At 35.6% G+C, this 15598-nt stretch overlaps 1 long non-coding RNA gene across 1 annotated transcript in view; it reads left to right on the plus strand.

Annotated features, from left to right (window-relative positions):
• Positions 1 to 15598, plus strand: part of LOC308613731 — a 390671-nt gene that overhangs the window by 368648 nt on the left and 6425 nt on the right. Inside the window, exon 5 of the long non-coding RNA XR_014015307.1 lies at positions 15226 to 15487. This is a non-coding gene — a long non-coding RNA (uncharacterized lncRNA). The remainder of the gene's footprint in view (positions 1 to 15225; positions 15488 to 15598) is intronic.

Genomic DNA, 15598 nt, shown 5'->3' on the forward strand with positions numbered 1-15598 from the left:
TTTTGATTAGTATTAGCATGGTGTATCTTTATCAATCCCTTTACTTTCTTATTATTAATTTTTATTGGAGTATAGTTGCTTTACAATGTTGTTAGTTTCTGCTGCACAGAAAAATGAATCAGCTATGCATGTACATATATCCCCTCTCTTTTGGATTTTCTTCCCATTTAGGTCACCACCTAGTAGAGTTCCCTGTGCTATACAGCAGGTTCTCATTAGTTATCTGTTTTATACATATTAGTGTATATATGTCAATCCAAAAATCCCACTTCTTCTAACCCCACCTTGCACCCCAGTCTCCATTCTCTACACCTGTGTCTCTATTTCTGCTTTGCAAATAAGTTCATCTGTATCATTTTTCTAGATTCCACATACAAGCAATACTATACGATATTTGTTTTTCTCTTTCTGACTTACTTCACTCTATGACAGTCTCTAGGTCCATCCACGTCTCTGCCAATTGCGCAATTTCATTCCTTTTTATGGCTGAGTAATATCCCATTGTATATGTGTACCACATCTTCTTTATCCATTCTTCTGTTGATGGACATTTAGGTTACTTCATCTCCTGGCTATTGTAAATAGGGCTGAAATGAACATTGGAGTGCATGTATCTTTTTGAATTATGGCTTTCTCCAGGTATACGCCCAGGATTTACTTTTAATCTAAGTTTTTAACTGGTTTTTAATTTTTTATCAAGAAACTGCATATCCAGCCCTAGAATTTCTATCTTTTAATGGCTGCATTTAGATTATTCACATTTACATTTTTTATTAAGATAGATTGATATCTATCATCTTGTAACTGTTTTCTATTTGTTACATTTATTCTTTGTTTCCCTCTAATTAAGATATTTTGTTACTCCTTGGTTGCCTTCAAGATTTTCCTTGTCTCTGGTGTTCTGTAGTCTGAATATGATATGCCTAGATGGTGAGAGTGTATGTGTGCTGTATTTATTCCAAGTTCTTCTTACATGTTGGATCTGAAAGTGGAGGTCCACATTAACTCAAATTTCAGTGGGAATGATGAAAATAGTAAATGTATAACATTTACTATGTGCTATGATGTGCTAGGCTCTGATATAGATGTATACATCTATGTATATGTAAATAGATTCATTTACTCTATTGTATTTCAAAAACATAGAAAACAAAGCCTTAGAGAGGTTTAACAATATTCCCAAGTCCACAAGGCTAAATAACTGGCAGAACATGAATTCAAATGTAGGTGGTCAAATTCTAGAATTTCTGCTAAGTATTCACTATATTTTATTGCCTATGCAACCAAATACACAAGTAGTTCCTAGCTCTGTACCAGAACTGGAAACTATAACTGAGCACCATCCACAAGTCAGAACCTCTGAGGAATTTTTGGTACAATTAGTACAGCTAAGATTACATTAAAAGAACTGATAATGGGTTAATGTGCAACCATCCTTCAGTGAAAAAGCAGGACAGGTGTAAAGTCAAGGACAGACACACCAGTAGCAATTAGCTGACATCCCATAACTCAGAGGGTTAAGTTTAGGTTGCAGGGTCCTTTGAGACACAACTTTCCCTGTCTCTGAAATTAATAAGATTTAGATCCCACCAGAGGTCTATGATCCCAAGTATTATTCTTCCACTAAGAGTCATCCTGAATGAAGAGGAAATCCTGCTAAGCCCTGTTCTTTTAGTGAGCACTCACAGAAAGCCCAGAAAACAGAGACTGAGACACTTCTGCGGTTCCAACTGCCACCTCACTTCTCTCAGTCCTTCTGATCTTAGTAATAATAAATAAAGCAAATAATAATAAAGCTAAATTACTATAAAGATTATTTCCATTTAAGTTTGAAGTATTCAAACTACACAAATCTCATATTTAACTATTATAAAACAAAATTAGGCAAGCACAGCCTTCCTTTTCTAAGGAGTCACTAACATTGAAAAACCACTAGTTTTATGAGAAAATATGACAGTTTATAGAAGGTGAACTTTCTGAGTGCAAAACATCTTTCAAATATATAATTACTGCAAAAACCAAATATTTTATAAAATGCCCTATGTATTTTCCTAAAGTAGATTCTGTTCAAAATAAATCGTTGATTTTATGTATTTAAATCTCAAATGGTCAAATAAATTTAACAGGACAACTTATATATTCCAGCAAGCATCAAGAAAACATCATACAAATATTGACATTTTAAGAAATTAGATATGAAATATACCAGAATGAGAGATGGAACAATCAGCTAAGGAGAAAAAGGAACCTGCCTGAAAATGAATATTGGCATTATGGTAAAACACAAAGACCCCACTAATGGATTTTCATAGTATAGCCTAGATAGAAGTGCTGACTCAAGTCAGAGTGAGTGCTGAAATCTAGGTTTTTGAAATCAGGTTGTACTCCAAACTCCTGTACCTTAGGAGGAGGACCTTATCATCCTAGAGGGATGTCTGCCCCAGACCATCTTTTTCTAACATTGATAAAGTATGTTTTTCTGCTATTCCCTAACATAATGTTTGACCTCATGACCTAGAGATCAGGGTGTGGGGAGCTGAATAGTGAGGTAAGGCAGGGAGTGGGATGAAAGTATTGGATCTGTTGGAATCTGTTGCACCTGAATCTGTAACAATTGTTCTAAGGATGGAGACAAGATGGTGGAGTAGGAGGATGTGAGCTCAACTCTTCTTATGAAAATACCAAAATAACAGCTAACTGCTGAACAACCATCAACAAAAAGTATGCTGGAACCTACCAAAAAAGATATCCTACATCCAAAAACAAAGAAGAAGCCACATCAAGGCAGTAGAAGGGGCGCAAACACCATAAAATCAAATCCCAAACCCACCGGGTGGGTGACCCACTCACTAGAAAATAATTATACCACAGAAGTTCTCCCACAGGGAAGTTCTCAGTCCCACATCAGGCTCCTGGCCTGGGGGTCTGTCAATGGAAGGAAGTGCCCCCAGAGAACCTGGCTTTGAAGGCCAGCTGAGTTTGATCACAGGAATTCCACAGGACTAAGGAAAATAGAAATTCCACCCTTGAAGGGTGCACACAATGTCTTGTGAACACCAGGACCCATGGAAAAAAGCAGTGACCTCATAAGAGCCTGGGCCAGACCTACCAGCTAGTATTAGAAGGACTCCTGCAGAGGTGGAGTGCAGCTATGGCTCACTGCAGGGACAAAGACGATGGCAGTAGTAGTTCTGCAGAGTATTCATTAGTGTGACCCCTCCTGGAGGTTACCGTTTTCTCAAGAAGGCCTGGCCAAACCCAACAGCCTGTAGGTTCCTGTGCTGGGAAGCCTCAGGCCAAACAACCCACAGGGCAGGAAAACAGCACCATCCATCAGCAGACAGGCTGCTTAAAGTCTTCCTGAGCACATAGCTGCCCACTAAATGCACCCCTTGACATGGGCCTGCCCACCAGAGGGATAAGACCCAGCTCCACCCACCAGTGGGCAGGCACCAGTCCCTCCCAGCAGGAAGACAGCACAAGCCTCTTAAACAGCCTCACCCACCAGGGGGCAGAGAGAAGAAGCAAGAAGAACTGTAACCCAGCACCCTGTGGAATGGAAACCACAATCACAGAAAGTTAGACAAAAGGAAACAGCAGAGGAATATGTCCCAGATGGAGAAACAAGATAAAACCCCTGAAGAATAACTAAGTGAAGTGGAGATAGGCAATCTACCTGAAAAATAATTCAGAGTAATGATAGTAAAGAGGATCCAAAATCTCAAAAAAGAATGAAGGCACAGATCGAGAAGACACAAGAAATGTTTAACAAAGACCTAGAGGAACTAAACAACAAACAAACAGAGATGAATGAATACAATAACTGAAATGAAAAATACACTAGAAGGAACAAACAGCAGAATAACTGAGGCATAAGAACAGATAAGTGAGCTGGAATACAGAATAGTGGAGAAATCATTTCCACTGAACAGAATAAAGAAAAAAAAATGAAAAAAAATGAGGACAGTCTAAGAGACCACTGGGAAAATATTAAATGCACCAACATTCACATTACAGGGCTCCCAGAAGGAGAAGAGAGAAAGGACCTGAGAAAATATATGAAGAGATAATAGCTGAAAATGTCCCTAACATGGAAAAGGAAACAGTTACCCAAGTCCAGAAAGCACACATAGTCCCAGGCAGGATAGACCTAGGGAGGAACACAATGAGACACACAGTAACCAAACTAACAAAAATTAAAGACAAAGGTAAAATATTAAAAGCAACAAGGGAAAAGCAACAAATAACATACAAAGGAATTCCTGTAAAGTTATCAGCTGACTTCTCAGCAAAAACTCTGCAGGCCAGAAGGGAGGAGCAAGATATATTTAAAGTGATGAAAGGGAAAAACCTACAACGAGAATACTTTATGCAGCAAGGCTCTCATTCAGATTCAACGGAGAAATCACAACTTCTACAGACAGGCAAAAACTAAGAGAATTCAGCACCACTAGAACAACTCTGCAACAAATTCTAAAGGAACTTTTCTAGGTGGGAAAAATAAAAGGCCACAACTAGAGACACGAAAATTATGAATGGGAAAGCTCACTGGTAAAGGCAAACATACAATACAGGTATGCAATCATCCACACACAAATATGATATCAAAAACAGTAATCATGAGAAGAAGAGAGTACAAATGCAGGGTATAGGAAATGCATTTGAAATTAAAAGAAAAGCAACTTAAGACAATCTTGTATATACATAGACTGCTCTGACAAAGCCTCAAAGCAACTGCAAACTGAAAATCGACAATAGATACCAACAAAAAAATGAAAAAGGAATCCAAACACAACACTAAATTTAGTCATCAAATCACAAGAGAACAAAAGAGGAAGAGAAGAAAGAAACCTACAAAAACCAATCCAAAACTATTAACAAAATAGCAATAAGAACATACATATTGACAGTTACCTTAAAAGTAAATGGATTAAATGCTCCAACCAAAAGACATAGAATGGCTGAATGGATTAAAAATAGGACCCATATACATGCTGTCTACAAAATACCCACTTCAGATCTAAGGACACTTACAGACTGAAAGTGAGGGGATGGAAAAAGATATTCCATGTAAATGGAAATAAAAATAAAGCTGGAGTAACAATACTCATACCATAAAAAACAGACCTTAAAGTCAAGACTGTTGCAAGAGACAAAGAAGGGCACTACATAATGATCAGGTGATCAATCCAAGAAGAAGATATAACAATTGTAAATATATATGCACCCAACATAGGAGCACCTCAATATTTAAGGCAAATACTAACAGCCATAAAAGGAGAAATCAACAGTAACACAAGAATAGTGAGGGATTTAACACCCCACTTTTATCAATGGACAGATCATCTAGACAGAAAATCATTGAGGAAACACAGGCCTTAAATGACACATTAGAACAGATGGATTTAATTGATATTAAAAGACCATTCCATCCCAAAACAGCAGAATACACATTCTTCTCAAAGGCACATGGAACATTCTCCAGGATAGTTCACATGCGGGGCCATACAGCAAGCCTCAATAAATTTAAGAAAACTGAAATCCTATCAAGCATCTTTTATGACCACAACACTATTAAATTGGAAATCAACTACAAGAAAAAAAAAAGGCCAAAAAACACAAACACATGGAAGCTACAAAATACATTACTAAGCAACCAATGGATCACTGAAGAAATCAAAGAGGAAATCAAAAAAATATTCAGAAACAACTGGCGATGAAAACATAGTGACCCAAAACCTGTGGGATGCAGAAAAAGCAGTTCTAAGAGGGAAGTTTATAGCAATACAATCCTACCTCAAGAAACAAGAAAAATCTCAAATAAACAATCTAACCTTACACCTAAAGCAATTAGAAAAAGAAAAACAAACAAAACCCAAAGTTAGTAGAAGGAAAGAAATGATAAAAATCAGAGCAGAAATAAATGAAATAGAAATAAAGAAAACAATGAAACTAAAAGCTGCTTCTTTTGAGAAGATAAACAAAATTGATAAACCATTATACAAACACATCAAGATAAAAGGGAGAGGGTTCAAATCAATAAAATTAGTAATGAAAAAGGAGAAGTTATAACAGACACCACAGAAATACAAAGAATCATAAGAGACTACTAGAAGCAACTATATACCAATAAAATGGACAACCTAGAAGAAATCAACAAATTCTTAGAAAGGTATAATCTCCCAACACTGAACCAGGAAGAAATACAAAATATGAACAGACAAATCACAAGTACTGAAATTGAAACTTTGACTGAAAGACTCCAACAAACAAAAGTTCAGGACCAGATGGCTTTACAGGTGAATTCTATCAAACATTTAGAGAAGAGTTAAACTTATCTTTCTGAAACACTTCTAAAAAACTGAAGAGGAAGGAACACTCTCAAGCTCATTCTATGAGGCCACCATAGCCTTGGTACCAAAACCAGACAAAGATACCACAAAAAAGAAAATTACAGTCCAATATCACTGATAAACATAGACATAAAAATCCTCAACAAAATGCTGGCAAGCCAAATCCAACAATACATTAAAAGGATCATACACCAAGATCAAGTGGGATTTATCCAAGGATGCAGGGGTTCTTCAATATATGCAAATCGATCAATGTGATACACCACGTTAACAAACTGAAGAATAAAAACCATACGATCATCTCAATAGATACAGAAAAACTATGGACAAAATTCAACACCCATTTATGATAAAAACTCTCCAGAACGTGGCCATAGAGTGAAACTACCTCAACATTATAAAGGCTAAATAAGACAGACCCACAGCAAACATCACACTCAATGGTGAAAAGCTGAAAGCATTTCCTCTGAGATCAAGAACATGAGAAGGATGTCCACTCTCATCACTTTTATTCAACATAGTTTAGGAAGTCCTAGTCAAGGAAATCAGAGAAGAAAAGAAATAAAAGGAGTCCAAATTGGAAAACAACATGTAAAACTGTCACTGTTTGCAGATGACATGATACTATACATAGACAATCCTAGAGGTGCTACCAGAAAACTACTAGAGCTCAATGATGAATTCGGTAAAGTTGCAGGATACAAAATTAATACACAGAAATCTCTTACAGTTCTATACACTAACAATGAAATACCAGAAAGAGATATTAAGGAAACAATCCCATTTAACCTCACACGAAAAAGAATAAACTACCTAGGAATAAACCAGCCTAAAGTGGCAAAAGACCTGTACTCCAAAAACTATAAGATGCTGATGAAAGAAATTGAAGATGACACAAACTAATGGAAAGATATACCACGTTCTTGGATTGGAAGAATCAATATTTTCAAAATGACCATACTTCCCAAGGCATTCTATATATTCAATGCAATCCCTATCAAATTACCAATTGCATTTTTCACAGAACAAGAACAATTTTTTTTTAATTTGTAGGGAGACACAAAAGACCCCAAAATAGCCAAAGCAATTTTGAGGGAAAAAAAAAAAAAAAAGGAGCTGGAGTAATCAGGCTCCCTGACTTCAGACTATACTTCAAAGCTACATTCATCAAAACAGTATGGTACTGGAACAAAAACGAAATATAGATCCATGGAACAGGATAGAAAGCCACAAAATAAATCCATGCCCCTATGGTTAATTAATCTAGGACAAAGGAGGCAAGACTATATAATGAAGACCTCGATGTAGGAGCAGATACTATAAAACTCTTGGAGGAAAACATAGGCAGAATGCTCTTTGACATAAATTGCAGCAATATCTTTTTTGATCCGTTACTAGAGTATTGGAAATAAAATAAAAAATAAACAACTGGGACCTAATTAAACTTAAAAGTTTTTGCACAGCAAAGGAAACCACAGAACAAAAAGACAACCCACAGAATGGAAGAAAATATTTGCAAATGATGCGACTGACAAGGGATCAATCTCCAATATTTACAAACAGCTCATGAGGCTCAATATCAAAAAAACAAAAACAAAACGAAACAAACAAAAAAACAACACAATCCCAAAATGGGCAGAAGACCTAAATAGACGTTTCTTCAAAGAAGACATACAGATGGCCAAGAGGCATATGAAAAGATGCTCAACATCACTAATCTTTAGAGAAATGCAAATCAAAACAACAATGAAGTATCACATCACATCGATCAGAATGGCCATCATCAAAAAATACAAACAATAAATGCTAGAGAGGGTGTGGAGGAAAAGGAACCCTCCTACACTGTTGATAGGAATGTAAATTGGTACAGCCACTATGGAGAAGAACAGTATGGATGTTCCTTAAAAAAAACTAAAAGTAGAGCTACCATATGATCCAGCAATCTTACTCCTGAGCATATATCTGGAGAAAAACATAATTCGAATAGATACATGCACCCTACTGTTCACTGCAGTGCTGTTTACAATAGCAAAGACATGGAAGCAACCTAAATGTCCACTGACAGATGAATGGATAAAAAAGATGTAGCACATATATACAGTATTACTCAGCTATTAAAAAGAGTGAAATAATGCCATATGCAGCAACATGGTTGGACCTGGAGATTATCATACTAAGTGAAGTAAAGCAGACAGAGAAAGACAAATACCATATGATATCACTTATATGTGGAATCTAAAAAAAATGATACAAATGAACTTATTTGCAAGACAGAAACAGACGTAGAGAATGCATTTATGGTTATGGGGGGAAGAGTGGGGGTAAGGGATAGACTAGGAGGTTGGGATTGACATATACACACTGCTATATTTAAAACAGATAACCAACAAGGATGACTGTATAGCATAAGGAGCTCTGCTCAAAATTTTGTAATAACCTAAATGGGAAAAGAACTTGAAAAAAAATAGATACATATATATGTATAACTGAATCACTTTGCTGTACACCTGAAGGTAACACAACATTGTTACTCAACTATACTCCAATATAAATAAAAATTTAAAAAAAGAACAACAGTTGTTCTAAGCACATTAGTTTGGATAGATTCTCAACTCTATTGTACATAGTATTGATACTTCCATCTTTCACATACTATAGATGACATTACTGTAAATATTCAGCCTTTCCATGGATGTTGCCTGTTAAGGCAGTTAAAGAGGGAATACACATAATTTAGTTTAGTGTTCTACAGTAATCTTGGAAGACAAAGTACTGTGTATTTTCTATGCATTCCTTACTCAGTACAGACTAAAAATATATAAAGATTGACAATCACTAGAAAATTGCCTTCTTTTCCTTTTGCCTACGTAAGATTAAGATTCTTTAACAAAATCCACATCACTTCCAAATTCCATGCAGTTATAGACCCTCTTCTAATAGAGGGAGTAGACTGATTCAGGAGTTTAAAGGATGGGCATAATATATGAGATAACAAATGTCCCTTTTTGAAAAGAACTTAACAAAAGAAGTGGAAAAGAAAAACTTTCCTAAAGTTAACATTTTCAATTTGATTCAAAAGGGAACTGTATGTACATAAAAAGAGAAGTTACAGTAGAAAAACTGAGAACAGAAAATCAATCATAGATATGAAAATTATAATTGCTGAGGAAATAAACTCAATGAAGTTTTACCAACAACACTTAATGGAAACACTGAAGACTTATATGATAATTATTTCAGAACACAGAGAAGAAAGATTAAAAAAAGTAGGAGCATGAGCATTTCATGTGCTTTCCATTTCAAAAGAGAAAAAGTTTCTCAAAAAAAGGATTCTATCCTTTCAAAAACATATATCTATAATGTTTTTAAAATAGAAAGTATTATGGAAAATATAGAAGTCATAAGTAAAATAAGATAAAACAAATTTGTATTAATAATAAAAATAATATTCTTAACTAAATTCTCAGGAGTTTTCTGATATCACTGTGAAAATTACATGACATAGTGTCTAATGTACTTATTCAAACACCTGGTACATAAGAGGTCCTCACCAAATGATAAAATATCTTATTATAATTATTATCATTATTATTAAAAAGAATGTCATCCACTCCCTCAAGCCACATATAAGGAGAAAATATTCACAACATACATATCTGACAACGGATTTATATTTAGAATATATGAAGAACACCCACAGTCAATAAAGAAAGGCAAATAACTCATTAAAAATAAGTAAAATGACTTCTACAAACAGTTTACAAATAAAAGTATATGAATGGCAAATAAGCATTTAGAGAGATATTAAATACCATTAGCCATCAGAGAAATGCAAATTAAGACCACAAAGCCAGCAGCAATTTTTAGTGAGGATATGGAATGATCTCATATATTACTGATTGTGACAGGAGGGTAAAAGAGTACAATGACTTTGGAGAAAAAAGTCCTGCAATTTCTTACAAAATTAAATATGCATTTACTATATGACCACACATTTCTATTCCTAGTTATGTTTCCAAGAGAAAAAAAATATATGCCTACAAAAAAGAGTTGTAAAAGTATGTTCATAGCAGCTTTATTCACAGTAGAAAAACTAAAACAACCCAATGTCCAATAATAATAGATAAACATGTTAGTATATTTGTAAAATAGAATACTAAACAATAAAAAGGAAGAAACACACAGCAACATGAATAAATGGGGAAACTCTTCCAAATACATTTTAAAAGGCCAGCATAATCCTGAATCCAAAACCAGACAAAAATGCCATACACAAAAAATTACAGGTCAAAATCCTTGATAAACATAGAAGCAGAAATCTTCAATGAAACATTAACAGAACAATTTCAACAATACATTAAAAGGATTATACACCATGATTAAGTGGGACTTACTTCAGGGATGTAGGGATGGTTCAACATCCACAAATCAATGTGATAAATTGTATTAACAAAATGAAGGATTAAAATCATATGATCATCTTAATAGATGCATTAAAACCATTTGACAAAATTCAACATCCATTTATGATAAAAACTCCGAACAAAGTGGGTATAGAAGGAACATTCCTCAACAAAATAAAGGCCATATATGACAATCCACAACTAACATCATACTCAGTGGTGAAAAGCTGAAAGTTTTCCCTCTAAAGTCAGAAACAAGACAAGATGTCTACTCTCATCACTTTAATTCTACATAATATTGGAAGTCCTAGCCAGATCAGTTAGGCAAGAAAAAGAATAAATGACATCCAAATTGGAAAGGAAAAAGTACAGCTGTCACTATTTTCAGTTGACATGATATTATATATTAAAAAAAACTAAAGAATCTATCAAAAATTGTTATAACAGGGCCTCCCTGGTGGCGCAGTGGTTGAGAGTCCGCCTGCCGATGCAGGGGACGCGGGTTCGTGCCCCGGTCTGGGAGGATCCCATATGCCGCGGAGCGGCTGGGCCCGTGAGCCATGGCCGCTGGGCCTGCGCGTCCGGAGCCTGTGCTCCGCAATGGGAGAGGCCACAGCAGTGAGAGGCCCACGTACCGCAAAAAGAAAAAAAAAAAAAAAAAAAATTGTTATAACAAATGAACAATAAAGTTACGGGATTCAAAAATGAACAGAGAAATATCTGCATTTCTTTACACAAATAATGAAGTATTAGAGGAATTAAGAAAAAAGTCTCATTGGCAATAGCATTAATAAAATATTTAGAAATTTAACCAAAGAAGTGAAAGACCTATATGTTGAAAACTATAAGAAACTAATGAAAGAAACTGGAGACACAAATAAATGGAAAAATACTCCATGCTCACAGATTAGAAATATTCATACTATGAAAATGTTCATATTACACAAAGCAATATACAGATTTAAGGCAATCCTTATCAATAGCCCAATGGTATTTTTCACAGAAACAGAACAATTCTAAATTTATATGGAACCACAAAAACCCTGAATAGTCAAATCAATCTTGAGAAAGAAGAAGAAATCCAGAGGCATCATGCTCCCTGATTTCAAACTACATTACAAAGCCACTGTAATTAAAATAGTATAATATTGGCATCATGGACATATAGATCAATGGTATAAAGGTCCTAGAAATAAAGTGGGCACATATGGTCAATTAGTTTATGATTTTAAAAAAGCCAAGAATACAATGAGGAAAAAAGTCTCTTCTATAAATGGTGTTAGGAAAACTGGACAGCCACATGCAAAGAATGAACCACTATCTTACAGCATACATAAAAATTAACTCAAAATGAATTAAATACTTGAACATAAGACCTGAAGCCATAAATCTCCTAGACGAAAACATAGGTGGTAAACTCCTTGACATTAATCTTGGTGATGATTTCTTGAATTCAAAACTGAAAGCAAAGGCAACAAAAGCAAAAATAAACAAGTGGGCCTACATCAAACTAAAAATCTTCTGTGCAGCAAAGGAAAGCAACAAAATGAAAGGCAACATATGGAAGGGAGAAAATATTTTCAAATCATATGTCTGATAAAGGGTTGATATCCAAAATATATACTGAACACATACAACTCAATATTTTAAAAAATCTGATTAAAAAATGGGCAGAGTATCTTAATGGACGGTTTTCCTAAGAAGACATACAGATAGCCAAGAAGTACATGAAAAGGTATTCAACATCACTAATCATACAAAGCAAAATCACAGCGAGATATCACATCACAACGGTTAGAATGGCTATTATCAAAAAGACAATAAACAAGTGTTGTCAAGGATGTGGAACAAAGGGAACTTTTGTGCACTGTTGGTGGCAGTCTAAATTGGTTAGGCCAGCATTTAAAAATTATGGATTTGGCTTTCCCTGGTGGTGCAGTGGTTAAGAATCTGTGTGCCAATTCAGGGGACATGGGTTCGAGCCCTGGTCCAGGAAGATCCCACATGCTGCGGAGGAGCTAAGCCCATTTGCCACAACTACTGAGCCTGTGCCCTAAAGCCTGCAAGCCACAACTACTAAGCCCACACTCCCTAGAGCCCATGCTCCACAACAAGAGAAGCCACTGCAATGAGAAGCCCATGAGCCACAATGAAGAGTAGCCCCCACTTGCTGCAACTAGAGGAAGCCCTCACACAGCAATGAAGACCCAATGCAGCCAAAAATAAGTAAATAAAATAAATTTATTATAAATAAATAAATAAAACAATATGGGTTCCTTTAAAATTTTTAAATAGAACTACCATATCAAATACCAGCAATTCCACTTCTGTGTATTTATCCAAAGAAAATGAAAACAGTAATCTGAAAAGATATATATCCCATGTTCATTGCAGCATTATTTATAATAGCCAATATATGGAAACAACCTAAGTGTACACAGATAAATGAACAGAAAAATAAATTGTTGTATATATATATATATATTTATATGTATATATATGGTATAATTGTGATATATATAAAGTATCCAATGAAATATTATTCAGTCATAAAAAAGAATGAAATGTTGCCATTTACAACAACATGGATGAACCTTGAGGACATTGTGCTAAGGGAAACATGGCAGACAGAGGAAGAAATACTGTATTATCTCTCTTATGTACAGAATCTTAAGAAACAAACCAAAACAATCTCATAGATACTGAGAAGAGATTGGTGGTTGCAAGAGATGGGGGTGGGGGTTGGGATAAAAGGGTGAACTTTTTTTAGTTTAGATCAATTGTTTCCTTTCTTTAAAAATAAATTTATTTATTTATTTTGGCTGCATTGGGTCTTTGTTGCTGCACGCAGGCTTTCTCTAGTTGTGGTGAGTGGGGGCCACTCTTCATTGCAGTGTGCGGGCTTCTCTTTGTGGTGGCTTCTCTTGTTGCGGAGCAGGGGCTCTAGGCACGTGGGCTTCAGTAGTTGTGGCTCTCAGGCTCTAGAGTGCAGGCTCAGTAGTTGTGGTGCACGGGCTTAGTTGCTCTGTGGCATGTGGGACCTTCCCGGACCAGGGCTGGAACCCGTGTCCCCTACATTGGCAGGTGGATTCTTAACCACTGTGCCACCAGGGAAGTCCTCAATCGTTTCTTATATTAAAAAATTACCACATTTCACTAAAAAGAACCAGTATTCCTTTGAGAACCAGCTGGTTTTAGGGCTGGGAGAGATGGTAAGTATAAGATGAGCCTAGAATAATTCTGCATGTGAAAGTTAGAAAATATTCCCCAAATGATCTAGAAATATATAGAGGACATAAAAGTACCTTGAAGGGGCTCCCACTGGCTAAATTTGGAAGAATTTGATCCAAGTAAATATTCACCCTAATGAATGATAACCCAATGTACAAAATAGGAGTGCATGAATCCACCTTGATATAAATGAATTCATAAAATATCAATTAAATGTGGGAGAAAAGAACGCTCTTCCTGACTCTAGAATACTGGCTAAAATATATAATAGATGATAAAATTAGAGAGTCATCAAAAGATGATAGGGGGAGGGGTAAATTAGGAGTTTGGGCTACTATATATAAAATAGATAAAACAACAATATAGCATAGGAAACAATACTCAATATCTTGTAATAAACTATAATGGAAAAGAATATGAAAAAGAACTATATATATATATATATTTTAAAGATGATAGAACTACTGTGTGACAGTTTAATGAAGAAGAGAATATTTACATAGTGTCAAAATATCTACCCACAAAAAGAAAAAATTACAGGAGAAACCTGAAAATATCCACCTTAAGAATGTGACCAAAATTAATATCATTATTTTACTGGGACAAATGATACCACATGTCTTCAAATGGAAACAACACCATTCTGTGGTATTCTTGCCAAAATGCATAACCTGAATTCAGTAAAAAAGAAATATAAGATAAACCAAATTGAGGGACAGTGTACAAAATAATTCACCTGCACTCCTCCAAATGTGAAAGTCAAGAAAGTCAAATTGAGGGGTATTCTAGATTAGAAGAAACTAAAGAGGCGTGAATAAAATTAATTTTACATCTTAGATTTTTACATTCTTTAGTCTTTATTGCATTTTAGATTTTTTTTTAAGCCGTAAGGAAATCATTGAGACAGTTGATGCAATGTGAATATTGGCTAGAGTTGTAGATAAGTTAACTCTGGTGTATTAACATCAGATTTCCTGATTTTGATAGCAGCACTATTGTTATGTAAGAGAATATCTTTGTTCTTTGGAATAAGAGGTAGAAGAGCACAATGTCTCTAATTTATTCTCACAAGAATCAGAAAACCAAAATTTCGATATACACTTTGGAAGGTAGCTCTAAGGAGGGGCTCTCATGTTCCCTGCCTCTTGATATTTAATAGACTGGATTTTGTGACTTGCTTCTGAGGACTAGAATAAGGCAGAGTTATGGCATGTGTTATTGTCTCTTCCTTTTTCTAGTAGTTGACCCTTCAGCCCCTTCAGACTGCAGCCTGGGCACACATAATGAGTACAACCTCTAGAGAGACCCTGAGCACAAAGTTTAATAAAAATCTAGTGGACTGAGGACAGAAGATGGTGAAGGAGTAGGAGGATGTGGAGTTCATCTCTCTCCACGGATGCATCAGGAATACATCTATAGATGAACCAATTCTCACACTGGATGAACACTAGCAGAAGACCTTGGACACTGGAAAGGACTATAAACATCCCTGCATAACGGGTAGGACGAAAAAAAGGAGGAAGAGAGGAAGCGGGATGGAAACTGCACCCCAGGGTGGGGGAGCTGAAGTAGAGGATAGATTCCCAAATTCGGGGAAATCCCCTCTCCAAT

The sequence above is a fragment of the Mesoplodon bidens genome (assembly GCF_964165515.1).
Source record: "Mesoplodon bidens genome assembly, chromosome: 3".
In the NCBI taxonomy this organism is placed as follows: Eukaryota; Metazoa; Chordata; class Mammalia; order Artiodactyla; family Ziphiidae; genus Mesoplodon; species Mesoplodon bidens.